This window comes from Onychostoma macrolepis, chromosome 02 (genome assembly GCF_012432095.1).
Source record: "Onychostoma macrolepis isolate SWU-2019 chromosome 02, ASM1243209v1, whole genome shotgun sequence".
Lineage (NCBI taxonomy): Eukaryota > Metazoa > Chordata > Actinopteri > Cypriniformes > Cyprinidae > Onychostoma > Onychostoma macrolepis.
This window is the reverse complement of record NC_081156.1, coordinates 6,862,407-6,878,049: the sequence shown is the minus strand read 5'-3', so window position 1 is coordinate 6,878,049 and position 15,643 is coordinate 6,862,407. Positions and strand designations below refer to the sequence as shown.

At 35.8% G+C, this 15,643-nt stretch overlaps 1 protein-coding gene across 3 annotated transcripts in view; it reads left to right on the top strand.

Moving 5' to 3' along the window:
* Positions 1-15,643, top strand: part of wnt9a (wingless-type MMTV integration site family, member 9A) — a 112,435-nt gene that overhangs the window by 48,466 nt on the left and 48,326 nt on the right. The window contains exons 5-6 of one of the 3 annotated variants that reach the window (XR_009273703.1): positions 5,392-5,428; positions 6,110-10,214. The exons of 1 other annotated variant lie outside the window; for it this stretch is intronic. The gene's annotated coding sequence lies outside the window, so the exon portion shown is untranslated. Of the gene's footprint in view, positions 1-5,391; positions 5,429-6,106; positions 10,215-15,643 lie in introns of those variants that run through there. One more of the 3 variants, XR_009273704.1, reaches the window with a different exon arrangement.

Below are 15,643 nucleotides of genomic sequence, written 5' to 3'. Positions count from 1 at the left end.
TTTCTACAAGTTTCAGAGTAAATTGCATCAAAGCACGTGTAGTCTTTCCGACTGGAAGTGTATTGATATGCATCGATCCTCTACACACCTGCTCAGATGCGGTTTGTGGCGGAACAGGTCCTTTACGGGATCTAAAGGATAAGCTCACACCGAGTAAAGAGGAAATGCTGATGAACGAATTAACGAATCGCACGTTCTCCCTCATCATAAAGTCTTAAAACCTTAATGACTAACTTGCAGATCTAATCAGAGAATTCTTTCCGACTATTAAATAACTATTGATCAACTGTTGCATGTTTCTTGAACATAATAGGACACTGGTCAAATAACGAGATCACAGAGTTCCTTATGGGCCTACATAGGCTTACATTTCTTCAAAGGTCTTTATATTGTCTTTATAGGCTATTGATACTTTTCAAAATACTTCTTCACATCTGAGTCGTTTCAACCATTTTATAGCAACTCGTGTTTTTGATGTGTAATATTTAAATTAATTTGTTCACTCATTTTCTCACGCCTTCTGTTTTATTTTTTAGCAATTGTAGTACAGGACTGTGTTTAAACACATTTCTGTTTCATATGTCTCCATCTAGTGGCAATGATGGGCAGCAAACTCGATGTTGCTCTTCAGGTTGCTCAGCAGAGTATTTTTTTAAACGAAGCAAATATTTTGACACAGTGAGTACCGTCGGTAAGTATGCTATCAAATGCCATTTCCTCCACAGCTCCTGTCTTAAGCATTCAGTGCTGTCACCTTCATGTTCCAGTTAACATCTGACCAACCTGTGCCCTCTAGTGGAAAAGAAACATTATAACAGACAATTGTGTAACAACTTGTTATAACAAGATTTGCATATCAGTCCCAAATGCTTCAGGAAGGTACTGACAGATTCCTGGATTGTGAATTAATTAGTAAACTGAAGAATCATGTTTTGTAATGAAGAAAGCTGCGTTGCCTTGAGATATGCTTTTGTGAAATATCTCTTCCTGACAAATCAGCTTCCTGGTATGACGGACATTTAATACCATTAATTCAGAAACGAGTGGTTTCTGGAAGTTATTTTGAATGCCTCTGTGTTGTAATAAGTGACTTGCCTGTGTTGAGTGAGGAAATTAACTTTTGGATTAGATATTCATTAAAGGAATGGTTTACACAAAAATAATCTGCGTTACATTTTCAAGCTTGGAATAATTCAGATTTAGTAAAGACTGATTATTGATGTTGAAGATTCCATGCAGAACATAAAAAAGACAAACTGCCCTAATAAAAAAGTTATGTATTCAAAATACATTTATTTCATACTAAGTATAGTTCATATCTATTAACATGACATGAGACTTACTGATATAAAAAGTATAATTAAACTTCATTAAGAGTACGACTTGTGCACCATGCACATTTCTTAATATTAAGCCTAAAATGTGTTTTAATGTCACTATTGATGAGGACTGTATGGTCTTTGAATAATATCGGTCTTTAAATGCAAGATATTTAAAGTGTACCTGAAGTATACTTGCAGTAGTTCCACTTTAGCAAAATCAGATATACTTCAGTATGTCTTTAGTTAGACTTCAGCACTACTTCCGCACAATTAAAGTGCATTAAGCCCAAAATTAGTTGTTCATACTCACCTGGGGTTGTTCCAATTTAGCACACTTTAGTTTAAGTATAGTTTAGTATGCTAAAAGTACAATTGCAGAGTTTTTTTTTATTAAGCACATAAATATGTAAATGTATTTGTAGTATAAATAAATGTATTTCAAATAGTATATTTATTTTTCACTAGGGTAGGTCTATTTGAAAACTGGATTTCTTTATCTGCACAATCACCATTAGTCCATGTTCATACGCATTTTTTATTTTTGGACACCTATTCATAGGGTGTTGGGAGGTGTTTCTGTCAAAGTACATACTGTGCATGATATAGAGTGTGTTTTTACTTTTTATTTCTGGAAAAGAGACAGCAGAGGTGTGAGTCGAGGCGTTTTTTCCAGCCGTTGTAATCATCATGACCTCACAGGCAGAGTCAGAGTCAGCACTGAAAACATACTCAAATGACTCGAACAACGTCAGCTGCACAACATCTCCGGTGGAGGAGAAATATGAAACAGAAAAATGTTTGAGGTTCTGCTTCAGAGTCCAGCTAACAGAGCTTGAACAGGGTGAGGTGTTGTTTAGTCATGGGTTGCAGTATATGGGCACAGTGTCAGCTCTATTATTCCAGCCATGAGAATGGAATATGATTAATATTGCCCCCAGGTGAGTATGAACTCAGCGAACCTTCACACTTTTTCCTCCTTACTCAACACGACTACCGGTTCATGTTGAGAAAGTTTTTCTAAAACTTCTTGACATTTGGGTCATTTAGATATACGTACGGTGCCATTAAACGGGTGATTATTTTTTATTATTATTATTTTTAATAACATTCCATGAGGACCACTTATAATGTGATAAATAAAATATTGTGTTTATATGTGTATATGTAAAAAAGTGGCAATTTTATACCTTGTTTTTGTCTGTTTTCAACACTCATTTAAAAGGGGCATGTCTCCTTTAAGACTTCAATTGCACATCTTTGCATATGAAATACAGTAAGTATTATACACATGGAACTGTTGAAATACCATTTTGTTTACAATAGTATATATACTCCGTCAAATATTACTTTGAATAATGTTTTTTTTTGCAGCAGCATTAAGCAATAGCCAAATTTTTGTTCAGCATGTGCTCACATATTTCTCTCATTATAAACAACAAAGTGCATTAAAGATGTAAATATGAGATTTATATGGAGTGTAGACACTTTCACTGATTATAATGAAGACATTATTATAATGCGCCTAACTATAGTGATTGCCATCTCCAGCGATTATAAAGTGAGCATTCTTTTGTATATAATCACAATTTAAATATCAGTTATTTTTTTATGCTACTAAAGGAAACAATGTGAACATGACTGTTCAGTCAATGGCTTGATTTTGCCGATGCATAGATATAATGAGTCTTCATGAGTCATATCAGTCATTTATCACAGATCAGGCTCCACAATTAACACGGCTACTTAAGTGTTGTCGCATTATGTCCTTGTCCTTTCTCTAAAAGTGTGTTTGCAAAGCTTTTGTCCAGTAGTGACATAAACAATTATGCCCTACTGACACGATCAGGCACTTTATTGAAATTAAACAACCACATGATAGAATTCTTCAGGCAGTCTTGCGTCTTAATGTTTTTGTAGCACAATGACCTCTTGTCAAAAGATCAAGGAAATTTTGATTTCTCAATTCATGACCCTTCAAGCAGAGCTACTTCTGAGCTACTGTAGACATACATGAGCACATTACCTTAGTTAATGTAAAACCATAACATGGTGGAAGGTGAATATAAAACATTAAGGCATAACTGGGTGTTTCTTCAACAGTTAACTTTTTGTCCCAGCTAAAACCATGTTAAAACTGTATTTTTAGTTTCAGTTATTCTAAATGAATTATTAACTGTAATAAAAAAAATCGACTGTCTCAGCTGTGATGTAATGTCTACCATGACCTAAAATCTACACAACCAACAACAAAATTTTTTTTTTTTTTAAGTCAGTGTTTAGTTTAGTAAGTTCTTGGAAACCATGGAGACAAACAGTGCCAGTAAAGTGCAAAGTTGAGAAAAGGTAGCAAAATTTCACAGCATTTAAAAAAATATTTTTTTATTGTGCATTACTTCCAATTGGAATATATTATGTGTGAAAATATTTTTTAAGTGTGTGTATTTAGGTCATGCTAGCTATGAAAATAGCTTTAACAAGGGAAAAGAGACTACTATTTTAGTTCTAAAAATGCTGAAAATGTCATTTCTACCACAAAACACAATAAATAATGTCAGGGAAATTACATTTGTCATTTTTTGGTTCAGAAAAATGACAGATAAAAAAAGAAATAAAGAAAGAAAAAAACCTCAAGACTCCTGGACAATACTAAATCAAAAGTCTTTTCATATTTTCCCTGGTTTCACAGCTTTTAAATGCTGTGAATCTCTCGCCCTCAGTCCTTTTTGCCCATCTTTCACTTTTTCTGTGGGTAACAGAGGGACCTTGTGTCAACATCATGGTGTTTTCACGCGCCTATTCTGACCTCACCGAGACCATTATGTCATGTGGAGAAATGCAAAGTCAAGGTGGTATCCAGGAGAGTAAGTGCACTGGGTGGGCCAGACCTCCACATTAGCTGCACGTCATCGAACCGTCCTCCTTCCAAGTTCTGTTTCAGCACCTTCTACCTCATATAGCAGGTCTTCCTTATCAGATCAGCATTATATGAAACAGAAAATATGGTACAATTAATGTGGGTGCTAAAGGAGATCATTCATAATGAAAAAGTAAGAAAAAAACATCACCCATAAATTACAAAAACACATTGCACAGTTGTTCCAAATTTCTAACCTTTTCTTTCTTCTGTGGAACACTAAAGGAAAAGTTCTGAAGGATGTTGTTCATGCTGCTCTTTTAATACAGTAGAAGCAAGTTTGAGAGCTACACCAGAGGGCAGGATTTTCATCGAGCAATGAGATACATTTCATTTTGTTGTTCATATATCGCAAGCACGAAAGTTTTCTGGACTATTAAGAGCTTGATAGACTTTGGTATCACTCTCAGAAATAAAGCTACAAAAGCTGTCACTGGGGCGGAACCTTTTCAAAAGGTACATGTTTGTACCTAAAGGGTCCATTTTGGTACCTTAAAGGTACATATTAGTACTTAAAGTGTACATATTTGAACCTAATAGGTACAAAAGTGTACCTTTTGAAAAGGTACCACCGCAGTGACAGCTACCTTTATTTCTGAGAGTGTACTATGCTTTTGTTATGTGGGAAAGAGCAGTTTGGACATTCTGCATAACATCTCCTTTTGTGTTTCACTGAAGAAAAAATGTATACAGGTTTAGAACAACATAAGGGTGAGTAATGTAAATAATGGTGGAATTTTAATTCTTGGGTGAACTATTCCTTTAAGGAGAGATGATTTGTTGTTTAGCAGAGCTGAGAGTGAAGTCGGGACGTGTGTGTGTGTGTGTGTGTGTGTGTTGTAATCTGAGCTTTTTTGTGAAGTTTTTCAGCAGCCAAATTACTGTATGTGAGTCCCTCCCTTTGAAACTGGTAACTGTGACCATAGATTTGTGTAGGTAGATGCCCTATTAGCAGCCGTTCTGTGTTTATTATTTGATTTGATTTGATTTTAATAGTTAACTATAATAATACTGCTCCCTTGTGACATCTAGTGGTTGAAATATCTTATATAAGAGTTGATGTCCATAATAAAAAAAATACTATGGAAATCAGTGGCTACTGTCAATTCTTAGGTTGCCCACATTCTTCAAAATATCTTCTTTTGTGTTCAACAGAAGAAAGACGTTCGTACGGGTTTGGAACGACATTAGGGTGAGTAAATGATATAACAGAATTTTCATTTTTGGGTGAACTATCCCTTTAAATTCTTTATTCTGTAAACATTATGAAGTCCAAGCGTATTTCCATTTCGTGAACAGTCATAAGATCAAGCGATTCGAGGTTAAACTTTAAAAGATGTGTGCGGGTATTAAACAGTCGGAGCGCAACAGAGAAACAGTGTACACAAAAAAGTACAATATGAAAATATGTTTTATAGGGACAGTAACTGTAATGGAATCTTAATGGTCCCTTACATTTACAGGAAAGATCATGACAATGATTTTAGGCCCGATTTTCACTCGCTGCCAGTTTTCTGGAGGCATATCTTGCTTTTATGAAAGACTCAAAGATGCGATCTGAGAGCAGCGCTGATGCAGAATTCAGAAGGCTCTTATATAAAATAGTTAGATGATTTCTGACGATTCTTTCAGATTTTTATGAGTCTTTGTTTTGCCAAACTGTCATCAGTGAAAAAGCAATTTTTTTCTGACAGCTAAATCAAACCGGACAGTACAGGTTGAATGGAATCAGGAAAAAGGGGAAAAAGTACTTTAAAGTTGCTTTAAAATGTTTTACAACACTGTTTTTTCTTCTTCTTGTGACTCATAAGGCTGAACTAATAATTTCCCCTAGATGACATGAATACATTCCAGTCTTGTCTCTTCACAGCAGGAATAAAATCTATTTTCCAAGAGCAGATGAGCAGAGAGCAAGAGCTGCCGCTCTGAAGGACTTAAAAACAGAAAGTCGTCCGCATCCTGTCTTATATCACCCACTGCTGAGACGAGCGTCCCATCAATCCACTCAGCCTCACTTTCCTTCACAGCAGGCGGACGGCCGTGCAGTATATTTCATATTCCTGTTTCATAAGATGCTGACCCACTGCCTGGAACATCTGTGCAGCTTGAGAGAAGAAATGTCAGATCAGGTCTATCTCAAGGGACCGGGTCTGTGGCGTAGGATACGTGAAGAAATGAAATGTTGCAAGCAGGCAAAAGCATTAAGAGAATGATTAAGTTTTTCAAGGTTACAGCAATGGAAAGAGCCGGTCGTACGGTAGCAGTTACTTTTAAAATATGAATACTCACTTTCACTTCCCTGGTTGGCTATAAAAACGGTTCGCTTGTGCATTGGGGTTATTCTAAGGTAGGGCTCTTCAGCTCTGGTCCTGGACCACCGTCATGCAGAGTTTAGCTCCAATCCCAATCAAACTCATCTGCCTGTAACTATAACCTTCAACCTTAATTAGCTAGTTCAGGTGTGTTTATTTAGAGTTGGAGCTCATCTCTGCAGGACAGTGGCCCTCCAGGGGCCTGTAACATGAAGCTAACTGAGCAAACTCAGGGTTACAGGAACGGTTTCGAATTGACAAAACCCATCCATTCATGCTTTACTGGTACAGTCTTTGTCAACTCAGGCTTTGATCCTGAGTTCATGATTAACTTTGGAGCATGTGCAATTAAAATGTGACATCAGTGGCATGCTGTGAAACACTGCGAACGTGCGATTCACTTCTCGCAGGACAGTCAAGTGTTAACTTTTCACTTCCGATGAAGATTAAGAGATTAAGAAAAATATGAAGAATGCATTTACACAGCAAGAAAAAAAAAAAAAAAAAAAGGTTTCCACTAAGAAAGATGACAAAAAAGTACAAGTGAAGCAAGTTAGGTAATATTTAAGCTTTAAAGTAATATTTATGTTTTAAATATTGATTTTAAAGCTTATTTATTACAGGCTGTCTGCATATACAAATTAAACTAAAAGCATATTAATTGTAAAATTATAATTGATTAAGGATATGGTATAGTATATAAATCATACATAAAATTATTAGTACTAATAAAGCATGTTAATATCTTATTCTGCATGACCATATTCTAGATCCCTTAATCCACCCTCCTAAACCATGTTACTAACTATTCATAAGCATCAAATTAATAGTTTATTGAGGAGAATTTGCCATTTTATATAAAATCTGCCCCAACATAAGCTGATTTTAAGTTTCTTCTTAAAACATACTTATGTACTGTTACATATGGTCTCAAGTAAGCTCAGTGGTGTAACTGTAGTGTATTATCTGTTGCTGTGTTTGGTTTACTCTTGTATTTTGGTATATGTTTTAATTTTGTACAGCACTTTGGCCAACAGCTGTTGTTTTTAAATGTGCTTTATAAATAAATATGACTGACTGACTGACTGACTGAGAAAAGTCGTAGCTAATAGTTAATAGTGAGAATCGGACCAAAATAATTTGAATGAATTATCACTTGTAGATTTTGTCTTTAAAACTCTTTTACTGTGAACTGACCTTTAATTTGGAGCAAAAAAACCTGAGGGACTGACTTTATTACATCAGAGGTGTCACATTTGCTTACAGTTGCTCCAATTTCGTTTTGAGATCTCTTACCCAGAACAAAAGCAGACGCGAATCAGGTTAGCCATGGAGTGTAAGTTACTGTGGCATTGAACGCTGGTAAAAGCCAAGCCACTTTCTTGGTGCCTAAAACCCAGGGATGGCACAAACTAAACTGAATCTTACTTGGTTATAGCAACCTAAATTGGCTTCATGGTATAGGGCTCGGGACCAGAGTTGAGGAGCCTCATACTAAGATGATAAATGGTTGTAAATTAAAAGCCACTAGAGGTCAGTATTGTTTGAAAGTTTGTATTTTTGAAATATTTAATTCCATCCTAGTTTAATATGCAGGGACAGCTACAAATCAGCTGCATGTTAATTCATCTGTATATGGCAACCAAAACCATTTCTCTGTTTGTTTTAGCATTCCCATCATTTTGACACAGCAACATTGCCTCAACCTCAACCAGTGGTGTGTGTTTGGGGTAGAAGTGTGTGTGCTTGTCCAACCAGTGGCAGATATATAATTGTAATTATAATTGTATAAAAGGTTTTTAGTTGCAGAGAAATTACACACTAATTTTAATTTATAGCTTCTACAATGTGTAATTCAACTGATTCAATAATTACAGAGACAAATAAGCAATACGTTTCAGAGGCATGAACACCAGCAGAAACATTAATGCATGCTGACATTTAAAAGCCTATAAAATAAGCACAATAGTCTAATAACAAATGTTACAAATCACAATTCCTTACTGTTTAGGGAATGTGATAGCTAAGTTTAGCTAGGCATTGTTAACTGCAGCATACAAATGTGCAGCTTTTGCAATCAAACTGTCAACTTTTTCATGACTCACTGACAACAGCCTGTCTTTTGTTGTTGAGCTAAATCTATAAGAGCGTTCTGAATTCCAGAGGAGAATGTTAGGACAGAACACAATGAAATACCTGTAGCAGTCAGTCGCTCTCAGGTGTTTGATCTGTCTCGCTCTTGCCACTCCTACCCCTGCCAAACATCTCAGGCCAGTATGAGAGCACTGAGTAAGGAGCAAAATGAGGAGTGAATATGGAACAGATGAGAAAATAACCCACAAATTTGGAAGGGAGTTCTTGCAGTAGCACGTGTTTTGCGAAGGATTATGTACATCCACCCGTTTGTTATCACAGAATAAACCCAGACCTGAAAAGGTTTATTTTATTTTGTGATAACAAATGGTTGGATGTACATAATCCCGCTTATTACAAGGCTTGACCCATAAGTAAATACTTAGACACAAAATATTGATTTTAGTTAAAATATTTTATTAGCTATTTAAACACAAAGCATCCATGAAGAAAAACCTAGATGATGTTCAGACAAAACAAACATTTAAGGCATAACGTACAGTCATAATAAAGAAGGGAAATAAAAAGTTTATTTGAGAAAAAAGAACAAAAATATTACCATAGGCCTACAATTAATACTGAAGTCTCTCCTGTTTCATTTTTAAAGTAAATAGAGTTGATAATTGAGGTGCAAGATGACAGCAGTTGAGTTCGAATGAAGCGAGCGTTGTGACATGAGAGACGTGAAAGATGCCTCAAATACCGGGATGAGCAGTGTGTTTCTTCTGTGTGGCTATTGAAGACGGTTGTTATAACGGTTGTGGAAAGTTACTTTAGTCCCACTTTATATTAGGTGGCCTTAACTACTATGTACTTACATTTAAATTAATCATTTGATACAATGTTATTGTGTACATACATGTCTTTTGTACTTATATTGTTAATAATACCTTTATGTAATTACATCTGTAATTAATTTCTGTAATTACATTTATAATTACACTGTTGACCCATCCCTTAAACTCACCCTTAAACCTACCCAGATCACTTAACCTGTCCCTAACCTTACCTGTATCCCACCTCAATAGCAGTAAATGTGTTTTGCAATACAATAGGTACATTGTACTTATTTTTTGATGCAAGTACATAGTAGTTAAGGCCACCTAATATAAAGTGTGACCATTACTTTTAAAAGTAATGCATTACAATATTGCATTACTCTCTAAAAAAGGAACTATTTGGGTTACTTAGTTACTTTTTATGCCCCCCCTCCCCTCCCACTTAAAAAAAAAAGAAAGATATTTTCTTGTAAATTAAAAAGTAATGCATTACTTCACTAGTCACTTGGAAAAAAGTAATGAAAATGCGTTGTCCGCAACACTGGGAATAACATACCTCAGAAAGTCATGACTGACCAATCAGAATCAAGCATTCCAGAGAGCTGTGTAATAAAGTTTGATAAATATGACCATTGTTTTTGCTTTTTGTTTTTCTCAGAAGAAAATTTGAGTGGTGCTTGCTTATTAATAGTTAGTAAGGTAGTTGTTAAATTTAGGTATTGGGTAGGATTAGGGATGTAGAATAAGGTCATAAGGCATTAATATGTGCTTAATTACTACTAATAAATGGCTAATATTCTAGTAATATGCTAATATGCACACTAATAAGCAACTAGTTAAGAGACCCTAAAATAAAGTGTTACCGAAAATTCGAGTGCAAAATTGTAAGAAAAAATATGGTTAAAAAACAAATTCCTTAAAATTCCTTCATATTCTTTAACAGTACAATTGAGTACTACTTTTACTGATTTTGTAGAGTGAGAAATGTCACTGATATTATCATATTGTGCTGGGATGAACGTTCTCTTATGTGCTTCTTTCCCCCCCACTGTGCTTCACTCACTGCAGTCTTTAAACTTTTCCATGATTATGACAATTGTTTTGTATAATTTATTAAAATATTCCTTTTTATCACAGGATTAAAACAGTAACACTAAATGGGAAATAAAATGAAAAAGTTATTTTACAAAACACAAAACAAAACAACCTAAGCTGGTTGGCTGGTCTAAGCTGGTCTATTAGTCTTCTGGTCTAGTCTAAATCCAGCCAGCTGGAGTATTTTTGGCAAACTGAAATGCATTTTTCGCTGAACTTGTTCAGTGGTTAAACAAGTGGTCAGTTTATTATCAGATCTGGTGACAGTTTCTATGCTTAAAGTGACCTTTTCTGAGCAACGTTTACAATAAATCAGCATGCAATGTATCGTTTGCTTTAATAACTTCATTCTCTTTGTGCTGCACATCAGAAACCGAGACACGGCTGATCACGCTGTGCTTGTTTTCATTTGTAGAGTTTAAACTATTTTCCTCACTATTGCATTATAATTTTTGTTGTTTATCTAAAACATCATGCTGTCATGAGGAAGAACAAAGAGTTCTTGCTGAACGAGCTGGGTCTGGTCAGGTTTTGTGGTAAGCAGCACACACACATTCTGGCAGAGAATGATGTCCAAACTACTGACTATCATGGACAACACAGAATATGTGGTAAAGAGAAACATGTTACTTTTAACACATACTTTTTCTATTATTCATTTGAATTTGTTATGGATTTTGGAATACAATCCCTACAAGACTGACCCCAGTATTAAGCCTATCTTGCGGCAAATATTAATCTTTTTTATTCATTGCCTCCACCTTTTAAAACAAGAGATGAAACACGACATCTCCAGACATCAGGATCATTACAGCCACATCCATCTGCGTCAACTTTATTCCATCCAATCATTACATAGCTGAAATCAGTCGGGCGGATGCCTCGTTCCTCCCTTTGCTGACCTGCTTATCTGACCCCGGCCTTTGAAAACCGGGCTCTTCCCTGGAAGCTGTCGCCCACTGCTGTCACTTTGTCAATCCCAGAGTCTGAAGAGACTGTGAGGGGCAGGAAAGGGCTTTTTTTTTTTTTTTGCTAAAGGTAGTGCTGCCTTTGATGATCACAGAGGGCTTTCATCAGCTATCAGGTTTGATAGACTAAGACAAAGCTCTACGAATCATGTTCTATAAGGCTGACTGCAGGACAAAGTAAGCAAAGCCCAAAAAACCTTGGTTGAGTCTGTTCACTGAAAACTACTCTCTCATTCACTGTTCCCTATATACTGGATGCCACATAGTTCACTAAATGGGGGAAGGAGAGAATGAAAATGAGATGAAATTTATGGCAGGAGGTGGAGTACAGAGGTCTGGTGAACAGTTTTGTGCTATGTAACACATATTCTGGCAGAGAATGATGTCTAAACTACTGGCTGTCATATGGACAACACACTGGGAATATGAGGGAAAGAGGAACATGTTTAGCAGTAAGTTGATCCAGCATCATTGCAACAGAAAGTCCTACAGGTTTGCGCCTGCTGCTACAAAACTTTCCATCTGTATGGTGCAAGCAAAGAGGCCACCTGTAATATCATTTTACTTTACTTTGAAACAATTTTATTGTACATTATAGGCATATTATAGGCCTTTTTTTGTTTTTTTAGAAAAACGCAAATAATTCAAAACGCATAACTGAATAATCAAACAAATATTCTTTACATAGATTATCCAACAAGCACAAAGCATTTTTTAATGACCATTTTTAAAACTACAGCACAATATGGCTATAATGTGACTAATATGAACTTTACAAATGAAAATGCTCACAGTGTGATCTCAAGCTCAACTTGAATGGCCACATTCATTTTTGAGAAATCGGAAATTGTTAACAATGATTTTTGAAATGTCCATGACAAAGGTTTAAACCTTCATGTTTCTGCGTCTCAATCATGCTGCATGCATAATGCTGTTATATTCGTGATTGAATCTTTAATTTTGAGCAATTTGAAAATGGATATTGAATGAAAACAAGGGGAAAATGTTCTGCTTTGGTGTCATGTAGAATACATTTACATTAAGTCATTTTTAGCCAAAGCGACTTACAAATGAATACTTAACCACTCTCATTGCAGTCTTTTGTACATAAAGTTTAATACAAAATATCAAGACTTGTTTGGTTCTTGAAGGACTTTTTGTTGCAAAATGTTGCAAAGTGTTTTAAATCTGAACACTAGACATCATATGCATTGCTTGCTGAATTTGTAAATGGTTGCAGAGGGAAGAAAACTGGGCATAATACATTAAACGACTGAGGATCAAGTCATTCTGAACAGAAACTCGCACAGAAACACATGCCTTTTTGCTTGGAGAATGAAAACAATATGTGTCCTAAAATGGGCTCAACATATCAAACATTTGATATCTTCCCACTGGAAGAAATCATATTGTGACCATCATACACTGCACGATTTTGTATGAAATCTGTCAACTCAGATCTGCAGACTGGCTCTGACTTTCAACAACTAGCATCAACTTGTCCAGACTGTAACACAGTCTGACCTGAACACAGGGTCAGTGAAAGAATTGAAGTCTTTTTGGTGAACTAATTCAAAAGAATCAAGTCACTGAGACAACTCAAAAACCTCCATTTGCAAGCATGTATTTACATACAGTTGTATTTTACATGCGTGTTGTAATAGAAAAGAATAAGCAAATTTATGAATTACATGAAACACATTTGCATGGAAACTTTAAATAGCATTGAGTGGCATCTAAAATTTGTGCTTTTGACACACTTTGATTTAAGACATGCTGATTCAGTCTGCCCAGCATGGTCAGTGTTCACAATTACATTGCCACCTAACTTACAACATTTTTACACTACAAGCAATCAGCTTCTTTTCTTGTGATGTTGGGGTTGATTGCTATGGTACTGTGTTTCCCTCAGGGCCAGCAGCCATGGAATCTAAGCCCCAGGAATCTTTTTCCTTTATAATGTTTAACTAAGAAAACTAGTTTGTATTGTGAGGACGAGGAGTCTACAGAGAAAGCCTTAAGGAGATGGACATGCTCCTACATGTCATTACATATCAGCAGAAGCATTTCACAACAATTAGAGAAGAAATTGGCATTAACAGTAGCTGACTGATATTTAGAACACTAACAGACAGGGTCTTTCCATAGACAAACTTTGCTGCTCTACTACTTAGCAATGCACTAATGCATGCTATGCAATAAAGTCCATTAATGCACACTGTACAAACAGCAGTCTATGGTTTCTATGTAAGCTGTATTCTGCTTGCACATTCCTCAAACACCTTGAATGGGGGGCTCCTCTGGACTAGATCTATAAGTTGGGGAAATTATGCTTAAAAGAATTCTTTACATTCTCTTTACATGCCTGTTGTCTTTCACCAATATGCTAGATACTTGTGATGCATGAAGAGAGTAGCACTGGTATGTCTGAGGAGCAATTAAGGAATTCTGCAGGACAGGGTATATGCATTTGAAACGTGGTGCTACTGGACTTACAGTAAATAATTCATTGGTTCACATTATTCTAAGCTAAATATTGATCAAAATTTTACTTGCGCCACCTCTAACGACTTTTCCTTTTGGCCTTCATCTTATACTAAAAATTTAAATCAGTTGTTTTAAATGCTACACATCACTACAAGCACAATAATGTAAGGTGCAATTAACATGTTATAATTGTGTTATTACGTTAGTGTTTTAAAGATTAGCTTGGTGTGAGTAAAAGTAATCTAAATATGTAAATATGAGAAATGAGCATGTATAAATAATTATTCACTGTCAATATATCCAATATTGGCTGATACCTAAAAAAAGTGGCCAATAACCAATATTGTGCAACTCTAATAAATGCATGTGGAAGTAAATTAGGTTGTGAATGCGATTTCATATTGACTTTAAGTGAAATTTCTTAGCCACTAGCAGCATTAAACAGAATTGCCGTTTCTTACCCAACCAGAAGTTGACATGTTGGACCACTGAAACAACCAACCATTTTACTTCGGTAATGTGACGTGTTTCAAAGTGAAACAGGATATTCGATGAGAAAAAAACGTGTAGGGCGAAACTTGATTTTATCCATCTGGAATTGATTGGATCATGAAAAGTGGTCTCTAAATGACAGGGGGATGGAGGTGGAGGAGTTGAAAAATAAGAGAGCTTGGTGACATCAGCCAAAAAAGAAAGTCTTTTCAGAGCCAAAGCAAGATGTTACATTTTGATTAAAGATTAGAGACAAACTTTTTTTCTCTCTTTGGAAAGGCTTTGCTCACAGTAAGACCAAGACCAACGTTCTTATAAGATGAGAGAGTAAATATGTGGCCAGGGTGTAGTGATGGTTGTACCCTCAGATGATTCCGAGAAAATAAACACTAGAGGGTGACTCCGCAGTTGTCTGAGGTGCGAGACCTGAGACAGCTCTGCTCTACAGATGCAGTCTCAGCCTCCACATCCCAAACCACTAATGATGCCTAAAAATCCTGAAAATACCACAGGGCCCCGAAAAGGTTGGCAGGGGAGTCTGCCTGTGATGCGTTAATGTTAACTGGATGGAAGTTACAACTTATACACACAGCCATAGTCACTACATGAGGAATATATTTCATGAAAAGAACCTCGCAACCCAGTTCCCAGCCTAGTTGTCCTTACTGATGGCAATCACAAGGGATAGATAGGTGGCAGGAGGCTAACACTGATTTATTGTATTATAGGGTCTTATATGCAAAGAGAGAAAGAGATTATTTTGAGCTTCACACGAGTCTACATGCAATGCATAAACAGATTTGTACATCATCATAAAATAAGAAGAGTCATGTTGAACAGCTGTTTTCTTTGCAATAATTAAATCAAAGCTAAAAAATGTGGAACACATTGAATACAATATACATTGCTTTGTATCAGAGGAAATTTTGAAATAGAAATTCTAAAATAGTACTATACTTTCTTGTACAACTCAGTCCAAATTTGTTTTGTTTTAGTTAACTTTGCAAAAAATAATTTTTAATAGTGTAGGAGGTGATTTGCAAATGCTATTAAATATGATTTTTACCAATGCACACTTAAAAAAAAAATAGTTAATTCTTCAAAAAGTTTTACGGTCCCACTTTATATTAGGTGGCCTTAA